The following is a 16,938-nucleotide window of genomic DNA, read 5'->3' as shown; positions in this document are numbered from 1 at the left end:
CGCACACATCCCACCGGTCTGTTTGGCGGAGCCTGACGGATACACGGTCGTAGAACGGAGGCTCCGTCTCCCTGCCGACTGTTTGCCGGGCTCTCTCAGCATCTCAGGGCTTCCTGACTTCCTCATCATGTTGTCCCCTCCGCCTCCCAACCGTAGATGGCCGGCTGATGGCAGGCTTGGGACACAGGCCAGCCCCGGACCCGGGAGCGAGGTCAGTCCAGCCGAATGCAATCAGAGAGCAGACGGAGGGTGCCTTCTCCGCGGAAAACCGAGGTGTCCTGTCCAAAAAGCTGGGGGTGCCGGGTGAGCGCGGGCGGGGGGCAGGGGTTCACACCAGCAGGGCGATCTGGAGGGTTTGAAGGAGGGGCGGTCTACAGCGCAGCAGAGGAAGCTAACAGCGGACAGTGACGCAGCGGGGTCAGTCACACGGACGCCAGGACCACCCGGCCCGAAGGGCTGGGCGGAGGGGAGCCTTGCGGGGCCCCGGAGAGAAGACTGTGGTCGCGGCTGAGCCCCAGAAACCGCCGTCTATGTGGCCCGGACAACAGCGAGCCGGGAAAAGCCCTCCTCCGCCCTCCCGCCCTGTTCTCTCGGGCGGGCTTCCTGCCGGCCAAACCCTGTGAGAGGCTGGAGGGCAGGGGGCCCCTTGCGGCGGCCACCAGGGCAGAGGGCAGGGGGCGACGAGGGGTCTGCGGGGGCAGAGAACAGCCGGCACACGGACAAGCCCCTGCTCGCCCACCTGCAGCCGTGGGCTTAAGGCGAAATGTCGGCCGCCCGTGCGAAAGGAGCCGTAACACGTTCTTGCAAGACCCACAGACCCAGAATAGAAAGGTCGGGACGTTCCGACATCATCCAGATGTCAGTTCTTCCTAATTTAGGGTATAAGCTTAACGTGATCCTCATAAAAATACCGATGGACATTTTTCTGCGGAGCTGGTGTCGACGCCAAAGTTCATGTGGAAAAACAAACATGCAAGAGTAACTGAGAAAATGCGGAGGAGGAAGGGCCGTGTGGGGTGGTGGGGACAGGCCCCAGCAGACAGGACCGCCCGGCGGGGGCCTCTGCGGGAGCTCGGGCCGCCGCGCCTCAGAAAGGGAGCAGAAGCGGCCGTGGGCGCGAGTGGGGGCGGCCGTGGGCGCAGGTGGACTGGTGGCCTTGGGCTCGGGTGGGGGCGGCCGTGGGCGCATGGGAGGGGGTGCCCCGCCGCTTGGAGCCCAGCACCGAGCGGAGAACCCCTCCCCCCCCCCCGTCCCCTGTAACACTCATGATCGTCCACGCAAAAACCGTGCTGGGACAAGCACATGCTCTTGGGGAGAAAGACAAAATTAGATCCACTCCTCACACCGCGGTAAGAATCAACTCACAAAATCAGAGGGCAGGAGTACAAAGCCCGCATATACAGATACGGGAAGATCCCTCTATGATCTCTCTATCATGAGGGAAAGAGCTTTCTAGATGTGAAGGAAAAACCCAGACGCAATAAACGAAAATATCAACAAATCCGTCTGCAAAAAAATACCAAGTTTTGCAGAAATCGCAGAAACACTAAACCAGGAGAAAAATCATTGGAACTTACTCCGTCAGTGAAAGGGTAACGTCTCTAATATGCAAAGAAGTCTTCACAGGTGACAGCCAGACGCACAAAAATCATATAGAAACGCGAACAGAGTACGTGAGAAACAGTCCCCTGGAAAGGACCTACGAGCGGCCCTTGGGAGAACGGAAAGGTATCTGACTTCACTCTTGTGAGAGAAGTGCAGGCTGAAGCCACATGAGATGCCATGTCTCATCCCTCAGATTGGGCGGAAATTCTACAGTTTGACAGCACGCGCTGCTGGGGAGACAGACCGGCTCGGCGCCCTGGCGGGGACGCAAGGTGACGGCCGCCTGTGCAAGGACAGCGTCTAACGAGCCCACGCATGCGTTTGACCCTTCCAGGGATTTGCCCCGAAGACACCCCTCCGACGACGGAAAACACGCGGGCACAGGGGTGTTTGTCACGGCGTTGTCTGTCATTGCAAAACAGGGACCGCTGGGAGCGACGCCGGTGACGGAAGCAAAGGCAGGATCGTGTCAGGACAGACGGCTTCCGCGCAGCTCAGATCACCCGCCACGTGGAGAGGCAGCCTACCGACAGGGAAAAAATACTTGCACGTCGTGTATCTGGTGGTGGGTTAATGTCCAAGATCTATAAAGAGCTCACGCAACTCAACAGGAAGGAAGGGAGGGAGGGGCGCAGGGAGGGAGGAAGGAAAGATCGTTAAAATTGGGCACAGGAACTAAATAGACACCTCTCCGAGGAAGATACGCAGACGGCCAACAGACACGTGGAGAGATCCCCTGCATCAGGGAAATAGCAATCGAAACCACCCCACTCCTGTCGGAATGGCTGTCCCCAAAGAGACCGGAGTAAACGTGGGCGAGGCTGTGGAGAAAAGGGGACCCTCGTGCGGTGTCGTTGGGACCCGTAAAATGCTACAGCCGCCCTGGACGACGGGATCGAGCCTCCTGAGGAAATTAAGTAGAATTTCCTACGACCCGGCAACCCCGTGTCAGGGTCCACCTGCGAAGGGAAAGAGACGAGGACGTCCGAGAAGCCCCCACGCTCACGGCGACACGGCTCAGCCCGCGGGACGTGGACACAAGCCGGGTGTCCGGCGATGGATTCGTGGATGGAGAAGCCGCTGCGTGTGCACAGCGGAGTGTCGTTCAGCCGGGAGGAAGGAGGCCACCGGGCTGTTTGCCACAACACGGGCCGGCCTCGATGGCGTCCTACGGGGCGAGAAAAGCCGGACCGAGGAAGACCAGTCCTCTGCGTGGAATCGTTCCTACGTGGACACTGAGCAAAGCCAAACTCACGGAAACAGAGTGCGGAAGGGTGGTGGCCACGCTTGGCGGGGAGGACGGGCCGGGGCGCGAACCATGACCTTTCACCCGTGAGACGAATTAGCCGCGTGAAATTTGCTAAGAAAGTCCGACTTAAATCTCACCCCACAAAGAGACAAACAGGAGATAATCACGCGAGGTGATGGCTGTGTTAGTTAAGTCGATGGGAGAGCTTCTCACGGCGCGTCCGCGCGTCGAATCGTCACGGCCTATGCTTTAGACATCTGACGGTATTATTTGTCAGTACAGCTCAGCGGAGCTGAGACCCGCACGCGTGCGTGGGAAGGGGAAACGGCGGGGAATCGGCGCGCACACGGGCTGGGACGCCGCCGAGCGTGGGCTCGGCTCCGAGGGCGGTGGAGGCTTCTGGGGTGTAGTGGCCGGTGAAAAAGGCCGGGTGCAACAGAGCACCGGTGGGGTGCCTCGCGCGTGATAAAACAGGAGTAAGGAAGAACCAGGAAGACTAAAGGAGACGACCATCTGACGATCTCCCCGCCAGGGAGCGGGGAGGGTGGTCCTTCTCCGGCTGCACCTTTCCTGCAGTTCTGACTTCGGGAAGCACGTTCTTATTCTGCAAGTTCAGCTCAGCCCCGTGTGATTCAGTTCACGAGGCTGAGAAAGGGGCAGAATTAAACAACGCAAACGGGGAAAAAATAAACTGTCGTACTTGGCAGAAAGAACAGCCAAGGAAAAGAAGCAGCCCCTCCTTAGGTTGGTCTGTGAGGTCCTGAGGACCCTGGGCTCCCAGAGCTTGGTGTCTAAGACATTTCCCACTGGAAGGGACCAGGGCTTCTTGGAGAAATGACTGGTTTTAGGACTGGGCAGGAAAAGCACAAAATGAGGCTGGAACATCTTGTTATACCAGGAAGTAAGCAGGGAAGACAGAGAGAGAGAGACAGAGACAGAGAGGGGAGGAGGAGGGAGAGGAGGAGGAGGGAGAGGAGGAAGAGGGGGAGGAGGAGCAGGAAGAGGAGGAGGGGGAGGAGGAGGAGGGGGAGGAGGGGGGAAGGAGGGGGAGGGGAGGGGGAGGGGGAGGAGGGGGGGAGGAGGGGGAGGAGGGAGAGGAGGAGGGGGAGGGGGGAGGGGAGGGGGGAGGGGAGAGGAGGAGGGGGAGGGGGGGGAGGAGGGGGGAGGGGGGAGGAGGGGGAGGGGGGAGGAGGGGGAGGAGGAGGATGAGAGAACGAATAAATGGAGTACAACGTTGGCAATAACTGAATGCGAGTAAAAAAGTTAAAAGGTGGCACGTCGCAAAGACTCAAGAGCCAGCTGGAGGAGGTGCCCTTGGTCAGAGTTCAGAGTGAATCCGAGCACCAGACTGACGAAGTGCAGCAGTGGGTTCTAGACGCTTCTGCTGACGGGGGCGGATGGGTGGTTGGGTGAGCAAGCAGACGGTGGGTTGACGACGGAAACATACGCACATACACGGATGGACGCCCGGCGGATGGACGGAGGGACTGACGATGGGTGGATGGTGGATGAACGGACGGTTGGCAGAGTAGACCGGAGAGGGTGGGACTTCGGTACGGCGATAGGAGCCAACTGGTTAAAATGGGGGCAGAACCGGGCTTGACAATCAACATTTTTCAGCTAACGACCGGATCAGCATCATTAGTGGATTCTAAGTCTAGGGGGAAATTTTGGTGAGAAGCACACTGTTGGTCTTAACGTATCTCCCTCGTAGACTGTTCATCAGTTGCGAGGAAATGAAGGGTGATTATACAGCAGACAACTCAGATAGTTCCTCGACCAGCTCATCAAAAGTAACCCCCGGCGAGAGGCCTCGTGCGCTCGGGGCGAGGAACCTGGAAAAGATGCCTCGTCTGTGTGTCATCACAGCTGAGAACGTATATGGTACATCTAATCATGAGAAAACATCAGAAAACCCAAAACAAGCACCGTTTTATTACGAAAAGCACTGTATTCTCCAAATATGTCAGTGACATAAAAGATAAAAAAAGACTGTGGGAATGTTCCAGGTGAGAGGAAGCCGACGAGGCAAGACAAATGAACACCTGATCCTAGATGGTCCCAGGCTAGAGAGGAAGGCAGTAAAGGGCGCTGTTGAGGCAGCCGGCAGGATGGGACCCCAAGTGCTGGCCTGCAGGCAGGTGCCACCGCTCTGTGGCTCTGTAAGACCACGGCTCTGTTGTCAGGGCGAAGAGCCTTGAAGCGTGCAACTTGGTCTGAGTCAGTTCAGAAAAGTCATATCCCCCCCCCACCCCCATACGGAGGGAGAAAGGGAGGGACAGGGAGAGACGGAGGCAGGGGGAGACAGGGAGGGAGAGACAGAGAGAGAGGAGAGGAGGAAGGGGAGGACGGGAGGGAGGAGGAAGGGAGGAGGAGGAGGAGGAGAGGGAGGACAAAGGGAGGAGGAGGGGAGAAGGGAGGAGGAGGGGAGGGGGAGGAGGAGGAGAGGGAGGACAAAGGGAGGAGGAGGGGAGAAGGGAGGAGGAGGGGAAGGGGAGGAGGAGGGGAGGAGAGAGAGAACTACTCGGTGGTGTAAAATGTTAGCAATAATTGAATGCAGATAAAAGGTATATGGTGTTCTCTGTACTATTTTTATTCTTGTAACTTTTCTGCAGTTTGAAATTACTTCCAAATGAAATGTTAAAAAAAAAAAGCCACAACCTGTTCTCCCCCACTGCGAGGTGCTCAGCCATCACACACGCACAAATCTCTGCTGTTTGCAGCCAGCCCGCACCCCCTGCCCAGCAGCCCCTTGCAGGAACCCTTCAGAGAAACGATGCCACAACGATGCCGATGCCGCAGACATAAGACAACGTGTGTAGCAAAAACAGTAACAATCTGCTGTAATAATAGACCCCTGTGTGTGCACCGCACTCGGCTTATGAAGCGTTTACCGGACCCCGTGTGACCTTCGCAGCAGTCCTAGCACGCACCCATAATAGGTAAAATTTAGGTCACATAAATTACGCCTTAATAAAGTTGTGAAACAGCTTTAAAAGGCTAGGGGGTGGTTATAATGTTTATTTCACTGGGCTGTGGTAAGAATAAAGTAGAATCAGACAGTTACAAGCTTTGGGAATTCTAAAACAGGGTCTCCAACTGTGGTGCCTCGGTCCCCGGGGGTCAGAATCAGCCAGGGAGCTTGTGAATGGCAGATTCCTGGGCACCGACCCCGATCTTGGTGGGCGGGGGCTGGGAAGGTGGAGACAGAGGCGCCCCTGCTTCGCACACAGGGGGCCTGGCCATTTTCCCAGAGAGCCGGGTTGGGGCTCAGGACGCACACGGCCTGCGTTCCGGGCGCGGCTCACGTCCCTTGTTTCCAGATCTCGCCACTGAGAAAGTGGGGCCGGCCAGCAGAGGCCCCTCAGAGCTGGGTGCCCGCCCCGCAGGATCCAGGACCCCTGCCATCCCCGGTGGGGGCTGTCACGGGGTCATGCTCACATACCCTTCCAGGCAAGGAGACTGAGGCCGAGGACAATGTAGTGGCCGAGGCGGAACGCAGTCTCCACCGGGCGTGACCCCAAGCCCTGCTCGCCGGAACCACCAACCCTGCCTTCACAATAAACGAAGGGGTCGTATCTGTGACCTTGCGTCTCCCACCGGCAAAGGTTTTTGAGCAGAGAGCCCCAAGTTTGGCAGACTTTCATGTACCAAACAGCACTTTCTGGGTGGTAAGCAGCATCAGCCGAAATGAATGTGCTTTCCTTTACAAAAAACCGTAACCTATGGGGCACCCGCGGGGCTCAGTCGGTTAAGCGTCTGACTCGAGTTTTGGCTGAGGTCACCATCTCATGGTCGTGGGTTGGAGCCCCGCATCAGGCTCTATGCTGACCGTGCGGATCCTGCTTGGAATTCTCTCTCCTCCCTCTCTCTCTCTGTCCCTCCCTGCTTGTGTGTGTGTGTGTGTGTTTTTTTTTCTCTCTCTCTCTCAAAAAAATAAAATAAACTTAGAAAAATAAAAGGAAATGTGAACTAGAACCAACGTCCAGTTTAGAGAGCCCCTTGTCCCTGGAAATGGGGCACAGCCTGAGAGGGGGCTGTCACTCAATGCACCTTCTTGGGGGACCGGGAGCTAAACCATTGGTGGACATGCTCCTGGGCCAGGGTTTATGTGAAAAGCAGTTCGCTCGCGACTGTGGCTACCGAAAGGCAGACTTCAGGCAGCACACACACGCACACATCGGGGAGCACACGCGCGCGCGCACGACAGGGAGCACGCACACGCACATCGGGGGTACGCACACGTCCGGGAGCATGCACACGCAACCGGGGGCACATGCATGCACACATCGGAGAACACGTACACGCACACGTCGGGGAGCACACGCACGCACACGTCCGGGGGCACGTGCACGCAATCGGGAGCACACGCGCGCATATGGGGGGACACGTGCACGCTCACGTCCGGGAGCATGCGCACGCAATCAGGCGCATGCACACGTCGGGGAACTCACGCACGCGCACGTCCGGGAGCACGTGCACGCGCACACACATAGTGACCCCGTCAGGTGGAGCTCCCTGACAGGCGGCGTCTGAACAGCACCCGGGAAGCAGCGGGGCCCCCGGAGCCGGCTGCGGCACCGCTCTGGGCCGCCGGCAGGTCCGGGCTCGCTGCGCGCACCGCGCCGGTAAGAGCTGGGGTTTCCACTGGAGCTTTTGGTGCTGGGTCCCAGCCCCCTGACCACCGTCCGGCCACCAGGCGGGGGCCCCGCAGGCCATCCCGGTCAAGATGCAGCGGCAAATGCAGACGTGCAAAGGGAGGGGCGTTACTGAGCCTCCAGACACAGGCGGGTGAGGCCACCGCCCCTTGCTGCCACGCGCCACCGGGACGTCTCCTGGGGCTGACGGTGGGCGGCGCGCCGTGGCCTTTCCGAGCGGTGCTGGTGGCGCGCCTCGTGTGTGTCGCACTGTGCTCGGTGCTCCACCCCGGCGGTGCTCCCAGCAGCCTGCAGAGGTACTGCCGTGGCCGGAGTGTGTGTGTCCCCAAATTCACATTGAAATCCCGGCCCCCGGTGCGGTGGTGTTAGGACGCGGGGCCTTCGGAGCTGCTTGGGTCTTGAGGGTGGAGCCCCATGGTGGGACCAGTCCCTGTGAAAGACGCCCCAGGGCGCCCCCCACCCCTCCGTGTTCTGAGAACTCAGCCAGAAGGTGCTCTAAGCCAGGAAGAGGGTCCTCACCAGGCCGTGACCTCACCACGCCGACACCTTGACCCTGGACCTCCAGCTTCCAGAACTGGGAGCGAGAAGCGTCTGCTGTATGTAAACCGCCCGACCTATGCTGTTGTGTCACAGCGGCCTGGATGGCCTGAGGTCCCATCACAGATGATCCCTCCAGGTCACACGGCCCTCACGTTGGGCAAGAGGGTCCGGAGCACAGCCGTGGATTTCACCGCCTGGGGGTCCAGGATGTAGGAGGGCATTTCCCTGCTTCCCCTGTGGCTCAGGCTGTAGAAAGAGCCAGCCGGTCCAGCCAGACCCTCTGGGGTTCCTGTCCCGCCTCCGGCTCTTACTGGGGTGGCTCCATTGCTCTGGGCTTTCGTTTCTTCCACACGGAGGGGGCGACAGTGACTATCTTGGAGGGTGGCTGAGCAACTGAGATCACGTAGGTGAAAGGTCCGGGCCTCAGCGGGTCGTCCAAAACGTGACTCCCCCAGAAGCCTCCGTTATGGTCCCCGCAGGAAGGGAAGGCTTCCCCAGCACCTGTGCCCTGCTCATTGAATAAATATTCATCTGTGTTGAGTATGGAAGCACAGTGGTTTCCATGGATACTCACTCCTAATGGCTTAATTAGACAGGAGCACGGGTTTTCCGAGGCCCGCGCACGTCCCTGCGCCCCCACCTGGCAGCGAGCACCCCCACCCGGCAGGGCCGGTCCTTGCTGACTTCTCTCTGGAAACAGCAGAGAGAGGGTGGCCCGTGGGCCCTGGGGCGGGGGGCTCACAGACGGAAATCGGTTCCTCCCTATGTGGCTTTGGTCATACCTTCGCTGAACGAGTCGCCGGGACCTAAGCACCTGCACGGTCCTGGACGCCGTCTGCCCTGGCTGGTTTCCACCTTGCACCCCTGTGTCACACCCTGGGAGTGTGGGGTCCAGAACCCAGGCCCCTGTGGCCACTGCCCTGGCTGCCCTCCAGAGCCGTGGGGTTTGGGTGTGTGGGTGGCCCCACCCTGAGCCCTGGGCACTAGGTAAGGGGCATCGGAACATGGCACCCGGTCTGGTTCTGGCCTTTCTCCTTGACCTGCCCCGGGTCCTCACGCTCTCAGATTCTCTGTTCGTCTCCCAGCTGACACGACATACGCTGTGTGTCTCTGCTATTCAGGGAAAGTCGTCAAGGACCTAATGGTCAGGGTCAGGAGGGTGCAGGAAAGCAGGGCGCCGTTGCCCCACGGAGGCATCACCAGGAAGGCAGGCCCGAGACTCTGCCCACCGGTGCCCAGGGAGCAGGTCGGGGCCACGCCCCTCCGCGTCTCACCTCCCCTGAGAACTTGACCTCAGCAGCCACGTCCAACCAGAGACCTGCTGGCCTTGACCTCCATCTGCCCCTCGCCCCTCAGAGAATAAGGTGGAGGCACGAGGGGCCCGTGGGGCAGGCGGTTTCGGGAACCTTCCGAGCTGGCGGGGCGCACTGGCCAGGGCGCTCAGCTCAGCCACAGGGAGGGGAGGCCGGCGGGCAGTGAGCGGGGCGAACGCCGAAGGCTGGGCTGCAACCTGAGAGACTCCACCGAGTGGAGCACAGATGTGGGGAGATGGCCCGCCGATCCCCAATCCCTCCCGACAGGCCAGCCCCCCGGGGGCCCCCTCCCCCACTTCCTCACGGATTCAAGAGCATTTGCTGTGTCTAAGTAAGCAGCATGGGGCTGCAGCCAGGATGCGCCCGTGAGCACAGAGTCCTCCGTGGGGGATGCTCCTCTGCAGAGTTGGTCATCGAGTCCAAGCGACAAGGGCCAGGACCATCTCAGGACCCGAGCAGGGGGCTCTGGCGGCCCGGGTCTACCTCCTTTGTCCCAGCTAATCCTCCCAGGTGCCCACACAGCAGCCCTTCTCCGCCGGGAGTTGACAGCCAGGCCCTCCACACGGGTGCACGCAGGTGGCTGTGCCGGGGAGGGGGTAGGAGAGCCGGGCCCCCTGTTGCTATGAGGTCTGGAAGCGCCCTTCGTAGGGCCACTGGGAGCAGGGGATTGTGCAGGCGGAGGGAGGACGATGGGGGAGCTGGGGCAGGTCCGGGTCTCGAAACATGCAGGTAGGGCAGGGTTCTTCCTCGGGCTCCTTGTTGGCTCACTCGTCACTCAGTCACCAATGCATCCATCGGTCCTTCTGAAGGATTCCACCGGTGCTGAGCCTGGGATGTGGCAGGTGAAGCACCCGGGTGTCTGCCCTGAGGAGCCCTGGGCATGTGGAGAGGCACCCAAGAGAAAGAGACAATGAGGCCTGGCCCCCACGCAGGGTCTTGGCAGTCCTCAGGAGCCCCAGGAGGGCTTCCCGGAAGAGGCGGCTGCTGATTTCGACAGACGGGGGAGAGTGAGCTGTGAAGTCATGGCAGGAAGGGTGCACACACGTGAAGGCATGCAGGTGGGGAGGCACAGGGGCGGTTAGGGAAACGCAGAGCGGTCCCTGGGCAGAAGGGAGCGTGCCAGGCCAGGAGAGGGGAGGGGTTGCAGGTGCCAAGCGCACTGCCAGGTGAGTTCAAGGTGTGGGTGTGGGCTCCCTGCTGCCGTCATGGCCTCAGGGAGGGTCCCTCCCGGCCATCAGGGAGGCGCAGCCTCGTCTGGCTCAGGGCAGCTCCCAGTGGTGGCCAATGCTGGTGAGGCTGAGAACCCAAGGCCAGGCCATCACTGGGGGAGGGGGGTGGCGCCCACATCAGCCGCTTGGGACCCGGTGACTCTCCAGTCCCACCAAGGGGACCAGCCTGCAGGGGCGGGGCTTCGGTATGTCGCCCCCTCCTGGACACCAGCTCACCCTGCAACCGCACAGAGCGAATTTCCAAAGCACACCTGGTTTCCCTCTTAAGCAGCCCCGCAGCTCGGCCATTTAATTTATCAACACCCAGAGCCCAGGGCAAGGCTGCCAAACCCCCAGGGCCGCACGCAGGGCTTCTTCCTGTTATTCTCGGCTGTTCTGGAGTCGGGAAGTGCGCTCTCTCCGTGAGGCGAAGGAGGTCCGCTTCCTCCCAGAATTCATGTATTTTTTTCTGCTGTGATTGAAACAGTATTGGCAGCGAGGCATCTAAGTACTCCTCTTTCCTGGACACTGAACGATAACATGTCCCGTCGATACAAACCTTCTGTGACAGTCAAACACGGTTTCCCAGGGCAATTCCCACGATCGCTGCAGTGAGAAGGACTTTGGTTTTAAAAGGGTTTCTCTAAGCGCAATCCCAGAGCTGCTCCTGTCTGCCAGATCTCTTGTTCTGGCTCCGGTGCTGAAAATGTCCTTGCACCCGTGTGTTCCTGCAGGATAGTGCTCGAGGGCCCTGCCTACCGAGGACTTCCTGAGCTGGGACAGTCAGAGCCAGGCCACTCTTTCAGAGGGTAAACTGAGGCCTAGAGTGTAGCAAAGTGCAAAGGTTACAGAGCATAAGGTGACAGCCAGGAGTCCAGGCACTGGACGCATAGAGACATGGAGACGCATTGGCGACAGTGATCACAGCAAGTGGCTTGGGTTCAAATCCCAGCTGTATCTCCACCTTCTCCACCCCCACCCTGACCCCCTCCCCACCCCAACCCTGATCCTGCCCTGCAGCCTTCCCAGCCCCCATTCTGACCCCCACCCTGACCCTAATCCTAATATGAAATTGACCCTGAACCTAATCTTGATCCAGACCACTTCTGGAATATTGACGCTGACCCCCAAATTGACCATAACCCAGTCCAACACAAATTCTGTTTACAAACTTAACCCCAACGCAAATCTAACTCATACTGGCCCTGCCCCCCAAGGAAATCCTAACCCCAAACTTAATCTCCACCCCAGCCCCATGCCCTGCAGAGCAGAGGAGAGCACGCCCGGTCTGGAGAGTTCCGCGTCCCGGGCAGGTTCGGGCACCAGGAGTCTGTCCACTGACGGATCCCCTGCTCCTGGCCCCCCAAGCTCTGCTCAGGTATTTGTCAGGTCACCTGGTGACCGGCAGGCACAGACATCATGGAGGGTTGGTGTGCACCCCTGCTCAGCAGCTTTCCCCCAGGGAGGCCTTGTCCTGTCCCGGGCAAATCTGATTCTCCCCATTTGCTAGATGAAGAGACCGAGGGTCTGTGGGGACGCGGCAGCACCACAGCTGGGCTGTGCAAGGCGGGAGGGACTTCTGCGTGCTGCCGGGGGCCAGGTTCCGTGGGGGCTGCAGGCTCAGACTGTGGAGGTCTGTGACCGGACCCGTCGATGGGGCCTGTCTCACTGTCGCAGACCAGCCCGTCAGGCTGCAGGTTTGGGGGGCCCAGAGGCTCACACGGGCTCAGAGCACTGACTTAGTTTCCCCGCGGCTGCCGCGGCCAAGTTCCACCAGCCGTAGCTTCAATGATAGAAATGTCTTCTCTCCCAGCTCCGGGAATTCTGACATTAAAGGTGTGGGCGGGGCCACCTCCCCTGGCGGGTCCAAGGGGAAGACCCGTCCCGCCTCTTCCAGATCCTGGGGCTCCAAGCGCTCCCGGACTCGTGGCCGAACTGCTCTGTCTCTGTCCATCTCATGTGTCCCTTTCTGTGCATCTCTTCGTGTAAGGACACCAGCCAATTTGAGTTAGGGCCCACCCCGGTCCAGGGTGACCTCAGCGAGCCTGGGCCCTGTTTCCAAATAGGGCCACTCTCCCAGGTTTTGGGGGTTAGCACATGGATATTATCTTTTGGGGAATACAGTTCAACCCATAGCAAACACATGGCTTTTTCCCTGTCTTAATTAGATGCCATCGGGAAGCAGTTTAGACATTTCACATGAAAATCCAGATCTCTGTCCGCCTCCAGCGTGAGAACTTGCAGGGTGGGGGGAGGGGGAGACAGCCCCTCCCGCTGGGGCATTCTCCACGGGCTCACCCCACCCCGCCCAGCGCTCTTCCTGCTGGGCCCCTGGGACACTGCAGCTGGGGCCCTCGGATCTGGCCGGATGGTTCTCAGCTGCGTGATTATGACCCCAGAGGACCCCTGGAAATTTCTGAGGACATTTCTGGTCATCACAACTGGTGTGTGTGGGAGGGGTGGGGGTGGGGGGGAGGGTTGCTCCTGGCATTAGTCAAAAGAGTCCAGGGATGCTGCTAATCACGCTGGAATTCACAGGCTGGCACCCACGACAAAGCGGCGTCCAGCCGCAAACGTCAACAGTTCCCAGGTTGCAAACACACTGCGTTGTTTATCTTGGCATATGGCTGCCCTGTGAAAGACTACATTTCCCAGCCTCCCTTGCAGTAGGTATGGCCACGTGACCACATTCTGCCCAATGGGGTGTCAGCATAGGGCTGTGTGCGGCGTCCAGAAGAGGACGCCCTGTGTTCGGAAGACCGTGTCCTCCTGGCCGAGAGCTGACCCTGGATGTTATGGCAGAATGGCCCCAGCCAGACCGGCCGACCAAGACCTGGAGGTGGGAGCTGCCTGCTGGGGACAGCCGGGGAGAGGGTGCAGGGCACCTGCCGGGCAGGACCCAGACTCGCGTGGGGGAGAGATCGCTCCCACCTGGGCTGTTTTGTTACAGCAGCACTGCCTGTATCGTGACTCACAGCCCCGAATCTCGGGCCGGCCCCAAATTCCTGGTTTAAATCAGAGTCTCTTCTGGGAAGGGAAGAGTCAAGAATGAAACGGAGCAGACCTTGCCGAGCCCGAGCTCACGGGGTCCAGGTTCGAAGACCAACATTCCGGGGCTCCTGCCCGTGGCACGCACTGCTGGGCCCGCCCGCCCGCTTTCCGGAAACACTCGGAATCGGGGTCAACGTAGGAAGCTGGGGGGACTTCACAGGGCCAGGCTGAACGCGTCCAGCTCTTTGCTTATTTTCCCAAACACATCAGGGCTCTTCTGCATTTTCTGAACACTCTGAAAAAAGAATCGAAGCCAAACCAACCAAACGAACAAACAAAATCTCTGAACTCCATCTAGCTCCGCGGCACGTGCCTGTTACGGTCAGATTCACAGATCGCGGGCGCGAACTTGCTTCCATTTAATTAGCCATTTCCTCCAGGTATGTTCCCCGAGTGCTACGTGGGGGCAACTGCGATACAAGGGTTGGGGAGACAGGCTTCACGAAGGAGAGTGGGGGGCCCTTAGCGAAGGCAGGGGTGCCGCACCCAGTACCGGCACCGGCGTGGGCACCCGCCCCACTCTGTGCAGCCCCGGCAGAGAAATCTACACACTCAGGAGAGGAGGCCGCGACCCCGGCTCCCTTAGCCTCTGGTTACAGTTAAGGACAGAATCTCGTCCCTACCTCCTTCTCTGCACACGCCTGGTGCTCAGCAGGGGAGAGGCAGGAGGGCAGAGCGGACACTACCTGGCTTGCTGAGAAGCCAGGCTGGGCGCTGCCTGGGCCCCAACTGTCTTGACTATAAAGCAAAAATACAAACGCCTATCTTGTGGAGGTGTTCGTTCGTTTGTTGATTCATTCATTCATTCATTCATTCATTCATTCATTCATTCTCCAAACACCTACAGGCTCTGTATTCATTTCCTCTCGTTGCAGGAACAAAGGATCGGAAACTTAGCTGTATTACAAGAACACACATTATTTATTATTTTACAGTTCTGCATGCCGGAAGTTTACAATGGGTTGGCAGGGCTGGCTCCTGGAAGCTCCAGGGGAGAACCTGTTTCCTAGTTCTTTTCCAGCTTCTAGAGGCGTCTGCGTGCCCGAGCCGGCGGCCTCTTCCTCCTGTCACCAGCCTTCTGCTTCCGATAGCACATCTGCTCCCGCGCTGACCCCCTGGCCTTTCTCCTTCACTTAGCAGGATCCTTGTTACTACATTTAGGGTCCGCTTGGGATAATATTCCAGCTCACGGTCCTCAACTTAGTCCCATCTGCAAGGTTCCTTTGCCATGTCAGGTCACATGGGCCGAGGTTGGGGCCGTTAAGGCACAGACATTTTGTCTACAACAGACTGGCACAGTGATTCTCAGAGGAGGCAGCAGGGGGGTGTGGACAGCAACTCAGGACACGGTCAGCCCCAAGCTGTACAATCTACTCTCAAGGGGCTTAGCGAGGCCTCTTAGCATCCCCTGGCCAAGGGAGGCTCCCGGGTGGGTTCCCTTAGAGGCTCCAGAACCCGCATGAAGGACCCCGGCTCTCCCCGCTGTGGTTACCACCCTTATCTCGAGCTCCTCGGGTCCCAAGGGCTGCCTGCTCTGGGCCTCACACCCTGCACCTGCAGGAAGAAAGGCATTTGGCCCCTGTGTACATTTCCTGCTTGTCACCAGGGAGGTGATACTGGCTGGGACTGGCCGTGCGGCCCCTCCTCCAGCCAGTGGAGAAGGGAAATGGGTCCATCACAACAGGCTGTGCGGCATCACGACCTTCCCCTCAGTGCTGGGAGGGGCCCTCTTTCCTGGGCACATCGCCGTTCCTCCAGGGAACCAACCGGGTACATGGGTGTATCTGTCATCAAGGCTGTGTAACAAACTACCACTAATGGGCCAGCTTAAAACAACACACGTTGTTATCTCACAGTGTCCACGGGCCAGGAGTCCAGGTACAGGTTAAATGGGTCCCCTGCTCAGGGTCCAGAGTCCGAGATGGAGGTGTCAGCTGAGGCCCAGTCCTGCCCTCCCCAAGCTCCTCCAGTTTCCAGTAGAATTCAGTTCTCTGAGGTTGTCCCTGTTTTCTCTGGTTGCCGTGTGCCAGGGACCACTCTCAGCAACTAGAGGCCTCCTCAGATCCTGTCTTTGGACCCCTTCTCGTGATACTGCTTCATCTTAGAGGCCGGCAGGACATCTCTGAGGCCTCAGCACCCTTCCAAGGGCTCACCTGATCAGGTCGGGCCCACCCAGCACATACTCCTCAGCCTTCTTTTTGGGCGGGCTGCTACCTTCTCACCTCCAGCCTGGGCTGAGCCCCTACTTCCTCCAGAACGTTCTCCCTGAGCCCCCTCAGGCCCTACCACTTCTTCCCCCGTCTGGCATTTCCCAGGTGGTCACTGCCTGTGCCTCGTTCCCTGTGCCTCGTTCCCTGTGCTGCCTGAGGAGCGCCTTGCTCTCCATAGCCAACGGGCCCTGTCCACCCTGGGCACGAAGTGGGTCCCTAGTAGATGCCTCTTCAACAGATGCCCGATCTCCAGAAAGGGATACAAGGGGCCAGACTGGAAAACCCGCCCCCGGAGGGGAAGGGGAAGGTCCTCTGCTAGGCAGGCAGACCTGTGGACGGGGTCACTCGGGGCCTCAAATGCTTCGCCTTCAGGCCTCAGCCTGGGGGTCACTCCCGAGACCCCTTCCAAGCCCCCCACCCCCAACACCAAGGCCATTGGTTGGGGCAAGGCCGAGGCAAAAGCCAGTGGGAGCCCAGCAGCATAATGGTGGGCTGGAGGGGAGCCACGCTGTCCCAGGCTCATACCCACGTATGATCCCGAGCAAGGCCCCAAAGAGGGTGAACGGGCCTCACCGTCCATGGACCGTTCAGGACAGGCCTGGCCTGGGGGAGATGCTCCCTAATGGTGGCTGCTGCGCGTGCTGCTGATGGCCGGGGGGTTCTGGGGGCCTGGGCGCAGCCGCCGAGGGCAGGAGCGTGGCCAGGGTGGGCTCTGAACCTCGAAGCTTCACAGGGAGGCCAAGGGCCTGGCGGGGGTGGGTGGTGGGGGGTTGCTCCTAGGAGCCCAGCGCTGGCGTGCTGGAGCCGTGCCCTCCACCCGCTCAGGTGTGTGGCGAGAGCACAGGCGACAGCGGGTGCTCCGGGCCCAGGGATCAGCAAGAGGCAGGCGATGACAGACGCGGCCCGGGACCCTGCGGTGAGCGGGCCCTGGGCTAAGAGCCCTGGACCTTTGTCCCGAGAGCCTGCACACCAGCCCCAGGGGCGGGACTTTGTTACTGCTATCGCAGACCGAGGAGGCTTGGAGAAGAAGGGCGATTTCCCAAGGGCACATGCGGACACCTGGTCAGCCCGACCCTGGAGTGCAGACATGAGGCCAGGCCTAGG

General features: G+C 59.7%; 1 long non-coding RNA gene across 1 annotated transcript; it reads left to right on the top strand.

The window, feature by feature from the left end:
- The first annotated feature begins 13,304 nt into the window (after positions 1-13,304).
- LOC109269807 (uncharacterized) lies at positions 13,305-14,388 on the top strand. The gene is made up of 2 exons (XR_002081283.2): positions 13,305-13,412; positions 13,835-14,388. It is a non-coding gene; the product is annotated as an uncharacterized LOC109269807 (long non-coding RNA).
- The last annotated feature ends 2,550 nt before the right edge of the window (positions 14,389-16,938 follow it).

This window comes from Panthera pardus, unplaced genomic scaffold, assembly GCF_024362965.1.
Source record: "Panthera pardus isolate Hobbes unplaced genomic scaffold, ASM2436296v1 HiC_scaffold_13, whole genome shotgun sequence".
In the NCBI taxonomy this organism is placed as follows: domain Eukaryota; kingdom Metazoa; phylum Chordata; class Mammalia; order Carnivora; family Felidae; genus Panthera; species Panthera pardus.
The sequence above is the reverse complement of the archived record's forward strand: the minus strand, read 5'-3'. Positions and strand labels throughout refer to the sequence as shown.